Genomic DNA, 15,232 nt, shown 5'->3' with positions numbered 1-15,232 from the left:
TAATTCCAGCATTTATGACAAATTTTACTTAATTCTTATATATCAAAAGCTTTATGATGGAAAAGCATTTAAAATGTATATGCAATTTATTTTAATATCTATTGTTTAACTTTGTTAAAACAATTTTGCTCAAGCTATCATTTGTTTTCTCAGAATGTTAATAAATTTTATGAATATTAATAAATATTATTACATTAATACTTGTGATGGAGTAATATAGCTTTTATATTGCTTATAAATAATTTAAAACGTGCTCATCATTAACATATTATTTTATAATAGATCTTATTACATAACCGATCAATTGAAAAGTCCCCGGCCTACCATACTAAAACACATTTTTTTGGCAAAATTAGTTTTTTTATTTAACATAATTCCCTTCAAAGTTGATACACTGATTACAGCTACCCTCCAACTTTTCGATGCTAGTTTTGTAGTACGATTTGTCCTTCATTCGACGAAAAATTCTTCCCAGCGAGCATTCATTTGAGATATGAGAACAGGAAATAGTCGCTTGGGGCCAGATCTGGAGAATACGGTGGATGAGGAAGCAATTCGAAGCCCAATTCATGAATTTTTACCATCGTTTTCACTGACTTGTGACACGGTACATTGTTTTGGTGAAGCAGCACTTTCTTTTTCTTCAAATGCAGCCGTTTTCCGGAGATTTCGCTCTTCAAAGGGTCCAATAACGCTATATAATAGTCGCTGTTGATGGTCCTTCCTTTTTCAAGGCGCCATAACCTTGCCAGCCGACTGTTGCATTTTTCCACGCTTTGGAGTGGGTTCATCGTGTGCAGTCCACTCGGATGACTGTCGATTGGACTTGTCGATTGGATTGTCATCCATTGTCGCATAGCGACGCAAAAATCGGGTTTATTACGCTTTATCATCTTCAAACACTGCTCCGAGTCATCAACTCGTCGTTGTTTTTGGTAAAAAGTGAGCTCGCGCGGCACCCACTTTGCATAGAGCTTTCCCAAATATTAGTGAATGATATGATGTACACGTTCAGTTGATATCTTTAGAGTGTCTGTAGTTTCAATCAATTTGAATTTACGGTCATTCGAAATTATTTTGTGGATTTTTTTATGTTTTCGTCGGTAACAACCTCTTTTGGGCGTCTACAGCGTTCACCGTCTTCGGTGCTCATTTCACCACGTCTAAACTTAGCATACCAATCCTTGATGGTTGATTTTCCTGGTGCAGTGTCCAGAAACTCGGTATCAAGCCAAGTTTTTGCTTCAACTGTATTTTTTCCCTTCAAAACGCAATATTTTATCAACACGCGAAATTCCTTTTTATCAATTTTTTTCACAATAACAAAAGTTGCTTCTTAGTTATATATTTTAATCCTATATGTTATATATTTTAATTCTTTTATAATAAATATGATGTTTTATTGTAATACAGTATATATTTTTTATATTATAATATTAGATATTGTTTGTATTAATTATGCAAACAATATATATATATATATATATATATATATATATATATATATATATATATATATTATATTTTTATATTATCAAAGCGTAAATTGTTTATTCTTCTACTGTTTAAAATTCTAGCATTAAAAATTGCACACATGTTGTTATTGTTGCGCTTTTCAATGTTAATTGAAACTGCACATTTATAATACCTTTTAAAAATACAGAATTACTGCGATTATAATACAATCCCTATTAACAAATAAACCATTTTTAGAATTCCAAGTCACTGACCAAATAAACAACAATAATTTATGCTTAACTTTATTCTTATGCTTAACCAAATAAAATTTAACTGGTAGAGATGATAGAGATTTTACATCTCGCAAAACTTTAGGAATAAATTCCTCCGAGTTTGTATATCAGATAGATGAAAACAAATCACTAGTTATAATATTCGTGCTAACAAATATTTATATAATTCAGTAATATAATAATATACATATTTATATAATAATCACTATACTATTTAATTATTTTTTAGAAAATATTTGATATCAAATATTTTGTGACAAATAAAGTATTTTTCCTAGGATTTATTTTATTATTTCTCTATATTGATATGACAATATGGTAATTATTGAAAAAATAGTGATAAAAGATATCGGGAACATTGGGTTGGAGAAAATTGTTCAATGGAAATTCCAGTAGTTTCATTCCATTCCATTCCATTATTTCAAAAAGTAGAAAGTCGAATTAATAGTATGGTTAGTTTCGAGGAGCTCATGATGAGTAATTTCTTTCTAATACCATCAACACCTTCCTTAGCGTTAAGCGATCTTTTTCGCACAATACTGTCTTACCTGACAATGAATAGTTGCAATTCATTTGTTTCGGAAATAACTCGAAATCGTTTACTTTCAGCAATTCACAAAGAGGAACACCGTCCATTACATTTTCCACTGATGACTCATATGGAGTCACCAGTGAGTATCGTGAGTATCTTTTATTTCGGTACGCAGTATGTTGTAAAGTATTTAAAACTGTTTTATGGTCGATGTTTAGTTTCCTGTCGATGTTATCAGATGAAATGTGTCGATCATCCTTGGTATTTTAAAGGACGATGCCTGGCCAACGCGGGATTCATCTTCAATATTGAAATTTCTCGGATGAAAGCGAGCAGACACAAGCGCACACTTAAACATTCATCACCATAAACACTATAACAATGGGCATATGGTTTATTTTTTTAAGTAAAAACGGAAATTGTCAACGTACTTTTGACTTATCTTTATAAAATACTATGGACTGTAATTTTGAAACGCTCTAAAATATCGCATTCTTGAGAAATTGTTACTCGAGACATGACATTTTAAGGCCATCTATTAGTGAAAACTAAAATTATTTTCCCACCAATTTTAATTTTAATAAGTAATTTAATTCATTGATTATCTGGAAGTTGTCGAAATGTAATTAAACATTAAATTTATTTTGAATGTGAAGTAATCTCTAAATGAAATACATTGAGTGTGTTATCCATATGGTCATACGGACTTAGTATGAGGAGTTTTTAGGAGAGGTGTACCCGAATTTAGCATGGTAGACAAAAAGAAGGCTAAATCATCATGGGAGATAGCTATCAGCTGACTTTGCAACATGAAAATGTTGGGTTATATCTTAAAATTTCTGTGAAAATATACATTAAAATATTTAAAGAGAAAGCTTTATTTTTCATTCAGTGCTCGATTATTTCTATTTTTTTTGTATTTATAAAGATATGGCAAATCTTAGGGAACGGCAATTTGGCCCATATGTATCCAATATCATATACATGCAAAACAAGTCTCATAAATAAACTCGTGCCCCAGTTAGAAAATGGCCAGGAGACTTACAATGAATTTAAAAAGTTTTAATTTTTAACTAAACCGAGTGAGTTCTTGCCATTGACCTTGACGGGATAATAAGCCATTTTCCTGGTAAACATGTGTCCTTATCATTTGGAAACTGACTTAGTTCAGGAATGAGTACACTTTCATGATTCTTGCAGATTTTGTTTTTTTTTGCGAAACTGCGAACACTTACTTTCAGTGAGAGGAACTTTTGTTGCTTAAAGTGAGTGAAAAACTATCTACCATCTAGCTAAGAGCTTTAGCTCTTTAGTACATAGATATTTTTTTTTGGCCTGGAACCGGGTAGGGGAATCCTGTTACGGATACCTGGTCGGGAAGACCCGCAAGAATTTAGTACATAGAGCAGACTAATGAACAAATGTGTATTTTTTGTACCGAAATGTGAGAACTAGTTTTTATTCGGCGACACAATTGATGATTTTGTGGATTTAATTATTAACAAAATCGTAATGTAAAACATCTATAACTTAATTGGGCTTATTCAATTTAATAGGGATATTATTCGTATTATTTTAAAACTGTATTATAAGCTTCCAAATATATATATTCTAGAGATATAAAAATGGATTGTTGTTCGTTAGTTTCGGTAAAACAGCTGGAGCGATTCAGCTAATTTTGGTTTTGTTATACTTATAGCCAAGAACAGGTACCAGCTAATATCATATGGTGAGAAACATGAAATAATTGCAAGGAAAGTAGTAAAACCAAAAATGTTGTTTTCCCATACAAAGTGTCACAGCCACTGTTAATAGTTTTACTGTCACAGAGGACCGATATTGTTGTTGGTTTTCAAATATTTATAGGTTCATTCAAAAATTTATTTTCGGCCTAAAAGTGTTGTATGATGATTAAAACTACCAGCTTTGTTATTATGATATATAATGTATAGGTATATAAATATTTTTTATAGGTATATGAAAAATAATTACATATATATCAAATATGATATAACTGATATGTGTTAGTGATAAATTCGTATCTTATTCTAATTGCTGTCGAGTAAACATTTACCATGTAGCGAGTACGAGTGTACGAGAACCATTTAACTTCTTTATTATTATTAACAATATTTATTATTAATCCAATGGCGACGAGCTATCTCATGTGCTGCTGATAACCAGCGAGAGACAGAAAATGAGAATAATCTTTTTGGTATGAGCCAATTGCGTTCGAGTGACTTAAAATAAAGTGAATAGGCTTAGAGTGCAAGGAGTTCGTGCACATTAAACAGCGCGCACGACACAAAAAAACTGAACGATTCCGCAGACGCAGTACTGTGGTGTCAACAAATCAGTTATAATTTGGCAAATGACAATCCTTTGTCAATACTGTAAGGCATTTAGAAACTGCGGTAATATATATTGGGATTTGTTGGGCCGGTTGAAAAGTAAAATCGCCACCATTGGTTCCACCACCAGATCCATTACGTTTATTAGTTTCTGAGATAGAAAATGTTTCTAACTACTTCTTGATGTTATTTGACGCAATGCGTATATTATAGGACAAGTTTTTTTTGTAATATTCTAATAGTATCAGATATAATATAATAATTACAGATACAAGAAGAAATTTATCATTTACTAGGATCGCTGTTACTACTACCAGATGTGGATCATCAATTCCTATAAATTTATTTTACGGCCAAAACCGGATGCGGTCAGCATGCTAGGATGTTAAAATCAACGGAAATTGAAATGGTTATTTTTCTTGTCGAAGAAAATATGTTTAGAGAAAAATTAATGAACTGTCTTTATATTTAATGTAGATAAAGGCACTATATTCATTTGAATTGTAAGCAAGTTTTATTTAATAAGCGAAGGAAAATAAAAACGTATAAAATATAGCCAGAGTCGGCGGTCACGAAAAGGTTCGAAAAAGTGGAGGTTTTTGTTGTGGAAGAAAACGCATCTCATTATCTAATTTAAAACATATGATATAGAAAATATATTTTTGTGCAATCTTCACTAAATCGTGGATTGTGAGAATAGCTTAGGGACTGACGGAATGATCCCCTAGTTCTTAGTCAAATTAATAACAGGAAAAAAGTTTTAATGAGAACGACAAAGCACAAATTATAATGTTATAGTTTCATTGATCACATATTTTATTAATATGATTGTGAACTAAGGTATTGAATTGCAGAGTCCAGTAGGGGTAGAAAAATCTGTTTATTAGACATAAATCTATAAATCTGTCACTGTTTCAAACTGGTTAAAGTAAATTTCTCTTGTTCATAATAGGTGTAGTAAATATGTCCGCTTAGATCTAATGCTCAGGTATGTCCTTTTGGTGTCGGTATCGACTACCTGTAACGCTACAAATTTTCGCGAGCACAATTGGTGGCAACATCGCATTTTTTCATCATACCACCCCTCCCTTCCTAGAGATGCTGGATGGTGATTCATTATCGATCAGCCCTGGACCGAGTCTCGCCTGGGTCTCAGTCGGCGAAAACGGTCCTTGCGAATCAGGGGGTTTCAATCGGTATCGTTAATTGTTAGACTTTAGTATGATTCATGTTAAAAATGTAGTTATCCATAAGAATTTCTCGTTTAAAAATGTATCCGAACCCCAGATAGTTTCATTCGATTTGGTTTAATATGTTAAATATATTTTCCGGTAAGTACAATTACATTTTAATTTTTTTTTAAATAATATTACTTGTTAATATATCGAAGAAAAACATTTAAAATGTTGATGCAATTTATTTTAAACCAAATTTTTTTTATTTTTGTATTTATGGTTTAACTATAATTTTGTTCAATTTGTTATTAGATTTCTCAGCATATTAATAACAGTTATGCAGTTAATAACTATTATTATATACATTTTTGTGGTGGTGTAACATATTATATTTATTATATTAACTATTATATTTTCCGTTTTGATGTTATGAATGAGTTAATTTCGATTCAAATGATAATAAACGTTTTTTGGTAACTATATTTCCTATTCAACATCAAATATATTGTATGTATTAGAAACATGTACATTATGCTTAAGGCAAGTTCATAAAATAATTAAAGACAAACATTTCCATCATCGTATAGTATTAGTATTCAAGCCCGCTATTTACTATATACCCCATCATCAGTTCATAATGTGTTACAAATATATTTATACAGTGGCAAGACATCCCTAGCTCAATTTTGGATTAGTTCATGACTAAGTTATTATTTTATACTGGATCTTATTAAAAATTTGACATGTTCGTATAAATATTATCCTTTCTTGTAAAGATATTTGATATTACTTTGTATTAACCATAGCTGCTCTTAATTATTCATCTTACATAAATTTTACGTAAAATTTTTCAACTGAAATTAGAAAAGACAATATTTTTATTGTCTATTTTTTATTCTATTTTTATTATTGTTAATATAATTATATATTAAAATAAATGCATGTTCATAAAGCGAAGGGGGGGGGGAAGGTTATGTTTCTTAAAAAATTTACGCTTCTCGTTGATACAATTACGATTTTCATAGTAATCTGAATAATAAAAAGAAAAATAATATTTAATCTAGAGAAATGCTGCCATCGTACAAAAGTTAAATAACATTTTTTCGCCAATTTTTTTTCCATTTTTAGATTTTTTGTAAATATTAAAAAATTTTGTTATAGTTTTACTAGGGTACGATAGAATAATGTATCGACAAAGATCAAGTTTCAAATTAATCGGTTCAGTAGAACTTGAGATGTCAACCGTCTTGAAAATGTAGTTTCGAAAAAAAAACCGTTAAAAGTTTCAGGTAGAGTTACGCACTATTTAAGTCTTACAATGGTACTTTATTGTTACATTTTTCCATAGTACGATACCTAGTCCATATGTTGGACCTACCTCTATTTCCAAACATATTTTTCTAGCGTTATATTTCGTTTGAGCACTCGTATTTCTGAACACCCAATCACACTTGTCGCGTAACGGTAAACGCATATGCTTCTGAATCAAAAGGTCCAACACTAAGGGCCATCAATTTTAAAATAGGAATTAATCATTCATTAAAAATTCAAATTGCTGTAAAAGTTGTATTGTCGATGGTTTGTGTTCCAGCATGTATACAATATCAATGAAATAAGACATACATTATTATTTCGGGTTTCTGAATCTAAAAGTCAGTAGAATTTTTGATGATCTGAAACTCTCGTAAATCGGCTTTATAATTTTCTTACTTATACAGAGGAGGGTTTCCGTGATCGAATTCGTCTAATGTATCTTTACAATTTTATATAGTTTGAGAAATCATCTTAAGGCCATTCTCAAAGGATTAAACTTTGAAGATTTCAAAAAATCGATTTTTAAAATTTCTAGACTAGATTCTTAAGGTTAGTAATCACTAAATTATAGGCAGGATATTATGAATTTCCATGTATATTATGGGCGTTTATGTACGTTTCAACATGGGGTCAAGTGATACCAGGTTGCAAAATTACTTGGTCAAGTATTTCAGGTAAATTAATAGTTTTTCTGTAAATTTATATGCAAACGCATACGCTGCAATTGGCAGACTCGCCATAAGTAATTAGAAGGTAATGGTGTATACATTAAGCTATTTCCACTACTCTGAAGAAATAGCAAACATCCAATTACTCTCTATATGAGATGTTCGTAAGATGAGTACATATGTATGGGGCCTAATCCCTGGTGCAAAGGTACAAGTATGCCTCCGACAGACAGCATAACCAACTTCTGGTTATCCAATTCAAGAAAGTTTATGAGTTATTTAACGCTCCATGATTCCTGAGGAAGGTAAAAACCCATCTAGAGATAGGTATTTTCTGTGTATTTTTGGGAAATGTTTCACAAAAATGCACGTGTGAAGTTCCTGCTTGGAATCAATCTGCTCAACTACGACAGCCTCAGTCGTAGTTCAGGATATTTGTATCCGCAAACTTATTCAACCTTAACCACAATCACAAGTCACATCAGTTAAAGACCATAATGTTTTAATTACTCAATCTGGACAACAAAAGTGATTTGTACATATAACGGTATTGTAACCATTAGTACAATCAGCTACCAACCTTTTATCAAATTTAATTGATGGTCTATAATCGGAAGCTTTGATCAATACTACAGCAGCAATATCTAAAAATTAAGCGGTATATTAATATTAAAATCTTGCTTCTATATTTTGATATAAAGAAACATCCAGTAAGAAGCCGTTTGTGTTTGGATGGACAATTAAAAAGTTAGAAGTAATACTTTAATATTTTGTTTTCTTTTTTGTATTTACTTGGCAAATTTCCGATACAAGTAAAAAGACATGTCGATGTTTTTACTGTGAATGTATGAAGCAGGCCAATTGGCAATTCACCAATCGAACATAGCGTTCAGTTTTCATATTTTATACCCAGACAGATAAGTATAAAATATCACATACAATTTTTTTGATTCAATATTATTTCATTATTTCACTTATTATGAATAATTTATTAGTGATAAACTAATTAAGTTGAACTAATTCCTTTTTAATTCATGAAACGTAATCATGACGTTTTTATTTATCTATACTGTTGTAATTTTATATGAGATTTCGTAATTAAACTTTTAACTTAACACTCAAATATGTTCATATTATTACTCATATTAATATTCTATTTTAAAAATAATTTTACAATATAGTAATTTGTATTTTATTAATGAATTACGATAATGGGAATATTTAAATTTTTTCAAATTTATTTAATCTTATAGAATTTTGTAGTTTTGTGACTTGAGTGAAAAACTCATTCTTATTGAAGCGTAAACATCAACAAAAAAAGTTAAATATCCACGTCAAAAATTCTACGTACTTATTGTATTTGACGTTTTCTCGATAAATGTTTCTTCTTCCATGGTTATAGCTTTGCCTATGTCATTTCTCAGCTCAGTCAGTTTAAAAGAATACCAATATACTCTACTTTTTAAAGTAATAAAAGTCATTTAAAACTAAACATTTTTTAAAAAGTAATTTAAAACAATAAAAACTATTGTTGTTTAGTAGTTTAATTGCCCCTTTATTATTTTGGATCAAAATGGAATATTTATTTACTTTTTATCATTAAATAAGATTATCCGTGCATATTAATAAAATTTATTTTTAATGAGACGAGAAGAAATATTTGAGTACAAATGAGGACAGGTCCAAAGATGACCAGTTATATCAATGTTTAGAATGATGAATGAACATCAGTCTGTTTGTGTGAGCTGGCATTGTCTAATTCTAAATAATTTACACAATGTTAAAATTTGTGCGAACAAAAAACCTCTTAGTGAATTTTGACTACTCGAGCAAAACAAGTATTGGGGAAAATTTTTATTTTGTATAAATCGAATTTCATAATTTAACAAATCAATAAAAAAACATATATTTATCAATAAAAATTTTAAAAAATATAAAATGTTATAATAGGTAAAATATTGTTGGGTAATAAGGCCTTAAAAACTAGTTTATATTTAGATATTATTTTTTAAAATCAATATATCCTTTGATAATAAAAATGAAATAATGTTGTATAATGTAAAGTATATTGCATCTTAAAATACGTCCCAAGTTTTATTAGGTTATGTCTATGATACTGACGAATTCGGTATTATTTGTCACTGATGTTGAACTGCTTTGAGTGTTGTTCGACAAAAACTGTGCAATTCGGAAGCCTTAAAAAGTTTGTACTGGCTTGCTCTTTTAGCAGATTTCTTAGACATATTCTTATTTCCGATTAGTAACGTAAAATGATCTGTAAATAAAAGCATGCTATGTATTTAAAATTATACGCAGGTCCCATCTTTGTTGGATAATAGTCTTCCATATTTGGCTTTATAGTCAGCCTGTCTAAAATGTCTATATCATTTTACGTAATTTAAAACTTTATTTTACATCCGCCCGTTTAAGTTGTCCTTCCGTATTTTCTATATTATGTTAATGCATGAAAAATTTGCAGCCCATCTCTCTCAATTTTTGCCGAGTTATTATATGCGCGTTTAGGGTTATTCTACTCGATTTTTAATTGGGAATCGGATTAATTGTTTAGCCAGGTTGAAGCAGCTTAGGATAGAATAGTTATAGTCACATTTATTTGGCGCCAATACGGGCTTTAAAATTGATTGTGAAGTTTCTACGATTTTCAACAGCAAGTCAAATATGAATAATTAGTCCATAAAATAAAATGTTTACTGTTAACCAATATAACAAATATTCCAACATTCCCTAACTCTCTAACGACTCGTTGCTAAACAAACTATACCTTTATATTGTAAATACATTTATCAAAAACGTCTTTACAATGAATTTTAATAATTGCAGAATATAAATAGAAAGTGTTATTGACTATTGAACTATTGTTGATTAGCTGACATCGATCTTATCAATTATTCTCGCTTAATTCCACAATAATTTATGTCTCGATAAGTTCAGACACGTTAAATTCTTCGTAAGAGTGTCCTTGTTGTTTGATGCTAAGTAATATAAATAATGTTGTTCGTAATTGTTGTGAAATGGTCCTGGGTAAAAAATGAAGAAAATGTTCCTTAGGCGTTGCACAGTTCGAAAAAAAAATTGTGCCAAAAAGTTCGAAATTCGCACAAGTAAATGCGCCACAATTCTGAAGTTCAAAGAAAAATTTTCGAAAGAAAGTGGGTTGCGTGCGTTTGCATATAAAATATTGAAATTATTTAAATACACGGGCGTAGAGGAATCTGTTTCAGGAAAAAGCTCAACAGTTGACAGTAGAATTGAGACATGCAGATTTTGGTACTAGCAACGGTTGGCTTCATAATTAAAAAAAAAGAAACAATATTGTATTGTAAATATATGTGGGGAAAGTGCAGAAGTATGTGATGGCTGGAAAGATAAACTTGCAAAGCAAGCCGAGGGATATCGTAATGCCGATCATTCAAAGGCAATAAGTGTCATTGCGGAAGTAAACTTTGTTTAACAGTGTTGCTGGGAGCAAACTGTACTGAGACATATAAACATAAACTGTTCATCACTGGATAATACAAAAAACCACGGTGTTTTAAAAATGTCAATAATTTATACACGTCAAACATTAAGGCTTTCTTGTAAGGCTATTTATTTTAACAGTTGGCTTAAATATCTTGATAAGAAGATGAAGAAAAAAAAGAAGAAAATTCTGTTTTCTTTATATATGTTTTTCGATAATTGTACTGCACATGGATAAATTTCTAATCAATAAACTTAATTATAAAATACTTGCCTGTAAACACCACTTCGAAACCTCAACTACTAAACCAAGGCATTATTCAAAGCTTCAGGGCTTCATTTAATGTGATGTTCCATGTGATGATGAGTTTTGTGTGTTTTTTCCCCGATTATAAACGAAAAACTGGCAGTTAAAGTGACTTTATTTACTATAAAACTTATTAATTGCAAAGATAGATGGGCATAAACGATTAGTGACTACAACCTTCACACTAAAAAGTATACACCCTAAAATTACCTGAGATTTGCCTTCACGGGTTTCCAAGGTCACCATCGAATGTCTTTCAAGGAAATCAAATTTTAACTTATTCCGTCTGCCTCTTGACAGTCTCAAACATGCTTAGTTTTCCACCTAAATGTTTACACTCTTAAAGGATCGATATCTTAGAAATTAGTTTATCTAAATGTTCAGAACCAACGCATATGTGTTGCAATTATATTTTGTTGTCATATATAAATCTAACATAAATAAGCTTGACATAAATATACACCAAATACATAAATACATTAGACGCCTAAAATAATTTCTATAATGAGAATAATAACTTGCTACTCGCCAGACTTGCTAAGACCTGGTAAAGAGTTTCTTTGATGGTGGTTTAGCCATCTGTGGCAAATTCACTGATGCTGAAATTGTCAAATCTCTACTATTACCAGTTGTTAATGAAGAAGCGGAAGAAGGCGAGGAAGAAAAAAGTAAAAATAATCAACGTGTTTTGCAATAAAAATGCTCGTACTCTGTAGATGTAGTAAAACGTTTTTCTCAAAAGAGATTGTTTAATTAATGTTGTAATCAAGTCCAGCACGGAATTGGATTGTGTTTATTGTGTTATTAAAGTGTGTTTCCATTTATTAGTGGAAATCGTTCACTTTAACAGGGTAAGGAGGTTAATAAACAAGTTAAACTTGTTAAAACCAATCGTAGTCCAAACTAACCTCATTGTAACAAATACCTTGGTATATTTTATAATTTCCTTTAATTTCGTTAATCGAGGTTACATATATGGTCTCTTATGGCTCCTTTTAATATTCAGTCTTGAGTAAATGGTTCAAAACTACTTTATGGTTAGTGTATAGTTCCGCAGCGATGTAACAAGATAACATAAATCAGTCTACCTTTCTATTTATAAGAAATTCGTCGACTTCATCGATTATTGGCCAAAGCGAGCAAATAAATTCTGACACCGGCATTCTCTTAAACACTTATCCATTATAAAGACCGCATACTTTTTGATAAGCCTGCACTATACACTGTACCAAGTGTTATGTACTATTGAATGTATGCTGGGCCTACTATTGTCTAAGGATCACTAAATTTACGATAAATTATAAAACGTTATGCATTATCAGTTAATATATATCAATACAACAACTAAATAATATATAAAAGCAACATTTAACTTTCTAAGGCAATGTCTAAAACATAAATACATATTATATTATTCTATTTTTATTCCTCTGTTTTCTTGGAATAATTACCATATGAGTTCAATTAAAAGATATTGAATACATATTTTATATTACATTATTAATTCTCTATTTTATCGGACATTTACCTCTGACATTGTCGGATAACAATGTAATAATTGAAATTTGTAATTTATATCCGACTATTTGTTCGCTTAAAATCCATTATATCATTTTGAATCGATGTTAAACTATTATAAATTGAAAATAATTTAAATTAAAATAATGTGATGAAAAATCATATAAGTGAAGTTATTTTATTTTTAAATATCATATGTATTAACCCATAACTCAATAAATCTCTAATTCTCAATAAATCTCTCTCTGAGATTTTTTTCAGAAATTTGAATTCATTCATCAACATATTCAACAAGATATAATTTAAATGTTCTTCTTCCTTTAAGACTTTCTAGATATATTTTGTAGAACGATTTGTTCCTGGCGATTCCTTAGGTCTATGTGTTTAGTGGGGGATTCAGGGTTGATCCAACACTATATTTCAAGGCAAGAATTCCTTTTAATTTCATTTGAGCAGTTCTAAACAACGCTCCGAATCGTCTCGTGTCGTGTTTTGTGTGTCGTGTCTATTCAGTCGTCGTGTTTTACCAATTGTGAGAAAACGTACTCAGTTTGAAAGCTAACATTTTGCTGTGCAAATATCACCGCTCTGAGGTTTTTTTAAAGTTAGTTTGTAGGTTGATCAGTACTGAAAGTACTCGTATGAAAAAATCGATAGTAACGAGCAGTCAATTACTAAACAGTCGATAGCCGTTTCTATTCGATGGTTCCTAACTCAAGTTTCAATATTAATTTCATAGAAAAAAAAACAATGTTTAATCAAAGTACGCATTTTTTATTTATTATTTTCAAAATAATAAAGTTTGTTTCACTAAAATTACGGTAAGTTGTAATGTGATAGTTGACCAGAAATCATGCCGGTTTGTCAACACAAGTAGTATTTTTTGTTAATTTATAGGTTTGGATTATATCATAAAGTTACAAATTAAATTGTTGTGTAACCACTGTTATATATACGGTAGTTTCCAAAATCAAACTGCACCAGTACATTCTGGTGCTACTAACTGCATCCAAGTACGACTATTGTATGCAAATTATAGTACTGCTGCCATCTAATTTTGACCTTACATTGACTATGCAGCTATTTTCATCAGTTCAATTGTTACTGCTTTTTTGTGTTAATTTTTTAAATTCACCTTATTTGTATATGTAGTTCGAAGATGATTCGGCAAAAATTCATTATTAAATTGAAAAATCCATATTGTCGCCTTAGTTGATGATGAAATGATTCCAATCACGTCAGTTACCGGGCTGAGTAAGACGTCTTCTGGGATGATCTCCAAGTTGGTCATTCGCCAGTCGGTAGGCTTAAGGCCGAGGACCGTGGTTGGGAGTCTACGTTAAGCAATAGGTCCAGTCCAGATAAACATTCGTTGGTATAAAGACACTGTAATATATAACAAAAAAATCCATATATTTTTTTACTTAACTTTTTATTTATTTGGCTTAACATGTATTGACTTTTCCGGGAGTTCTTGTAAAATTTCCCCAGTTATTAGATCGAAGCCGGATATTTTTTAGCATAAATTACTTTCATTATTTATTGTCCGTTTTACTTCCCCCACAGTAAATTTTTTGTGTGGCAATGATGCGTTTGAAAAGGAGTGTTAAGAAATTCTTGTCCTTAGTTAAATGTGTTCAACGGGTCAATTGGATTGAAGTTTTATAAATATTCTTGTATTCTTAACTTTTGTTCATTATTAATTTGCACCCTCAGTTTTATTTAAGTTTTATAATTATACAGAGACGGCAGTTTGTTGAAATAGCTGTTAAAATTACTCAGGTGATAAATCTAAGAATTATTCAATAGTGTTTATGACACATTGTCTATGCTGTTGGGACTATTGTTTATATCTGACTGCCAATATGCTAACTCTCCAGTGGAGATGTGTTGTAGAGAAATAGCTCTCATTTTTTTTGCACTAATTTTCTTCTCCACCTTCTAGTGTTATTAATCTTGCGAGTCATTTATCGTTATGTTTAGATGGACAATAGATAGTTTATTAATAGACACTCATTGTTAATGACCCATGTACTTTCTCAATAGTTGCAGTGGTGGCTTCTAAACAGCCCTGAATTTATCTCTTTCAAAATGTGTTGTGTATTTCTATTTATATTTTTTATGTTTATCATCTTG

The 15,232-nt window shown here is 30.5% G+C and overlaps 1 protein-coding gene across 4 annotated transcripts in view; it reads left to right on the top strand.

Annotated features, from left to right (window-relative positions):
* Positions 1-15,232, top strand: part of LOC143193902 (lysocardiolipin acyltransferase 1) — a 31,774-nt gene that overhangs the window by 1,153 nt on the left and 15,389 nt on the right. Inside the window, exon 1 of one of the 4 annotated variants that reach the window (XM_076400339.1) lies at positions 5,789-5,965. The exons of 1 other annotated variant lie outside the window; for it this stretch is intronic. The gene's annotated coding sequence lies outside the window, so the exon portion shown is untranslated. Of the gene's footprint in view, positions 1-5,788; positions 5,966-13,557; positions 13,701-14,451; positions 14,472-15,232 lie in introns of those variants that run through there. 2 more of the 4 variants (XM_076400338.1, XM_076400341.1) reach the window with 2 other exon arrangements.

This window comes from Rhynchophorus ferrugineus, unplaced genomic scaffold (genome assembly GCF_030347505.1).
Source record: "Rhynchophorus ferrugineus isolate W39M unplaced genomic scaffold, kcgeb_rfMv2 rfM3, whole genome shotgun sequence".
NCBI lineage: Eukaryota > Metazoa > Arthropoda > Insecta > Coleoptera > Curculionidae > Rhynchophorus > Rhynchophorus ferrugineus.
The sequence above is the reverse complement of the archived record's forward strand: the minus strand, read 5'-3'. Positions and strand labels throughout refer to the sequence as shown.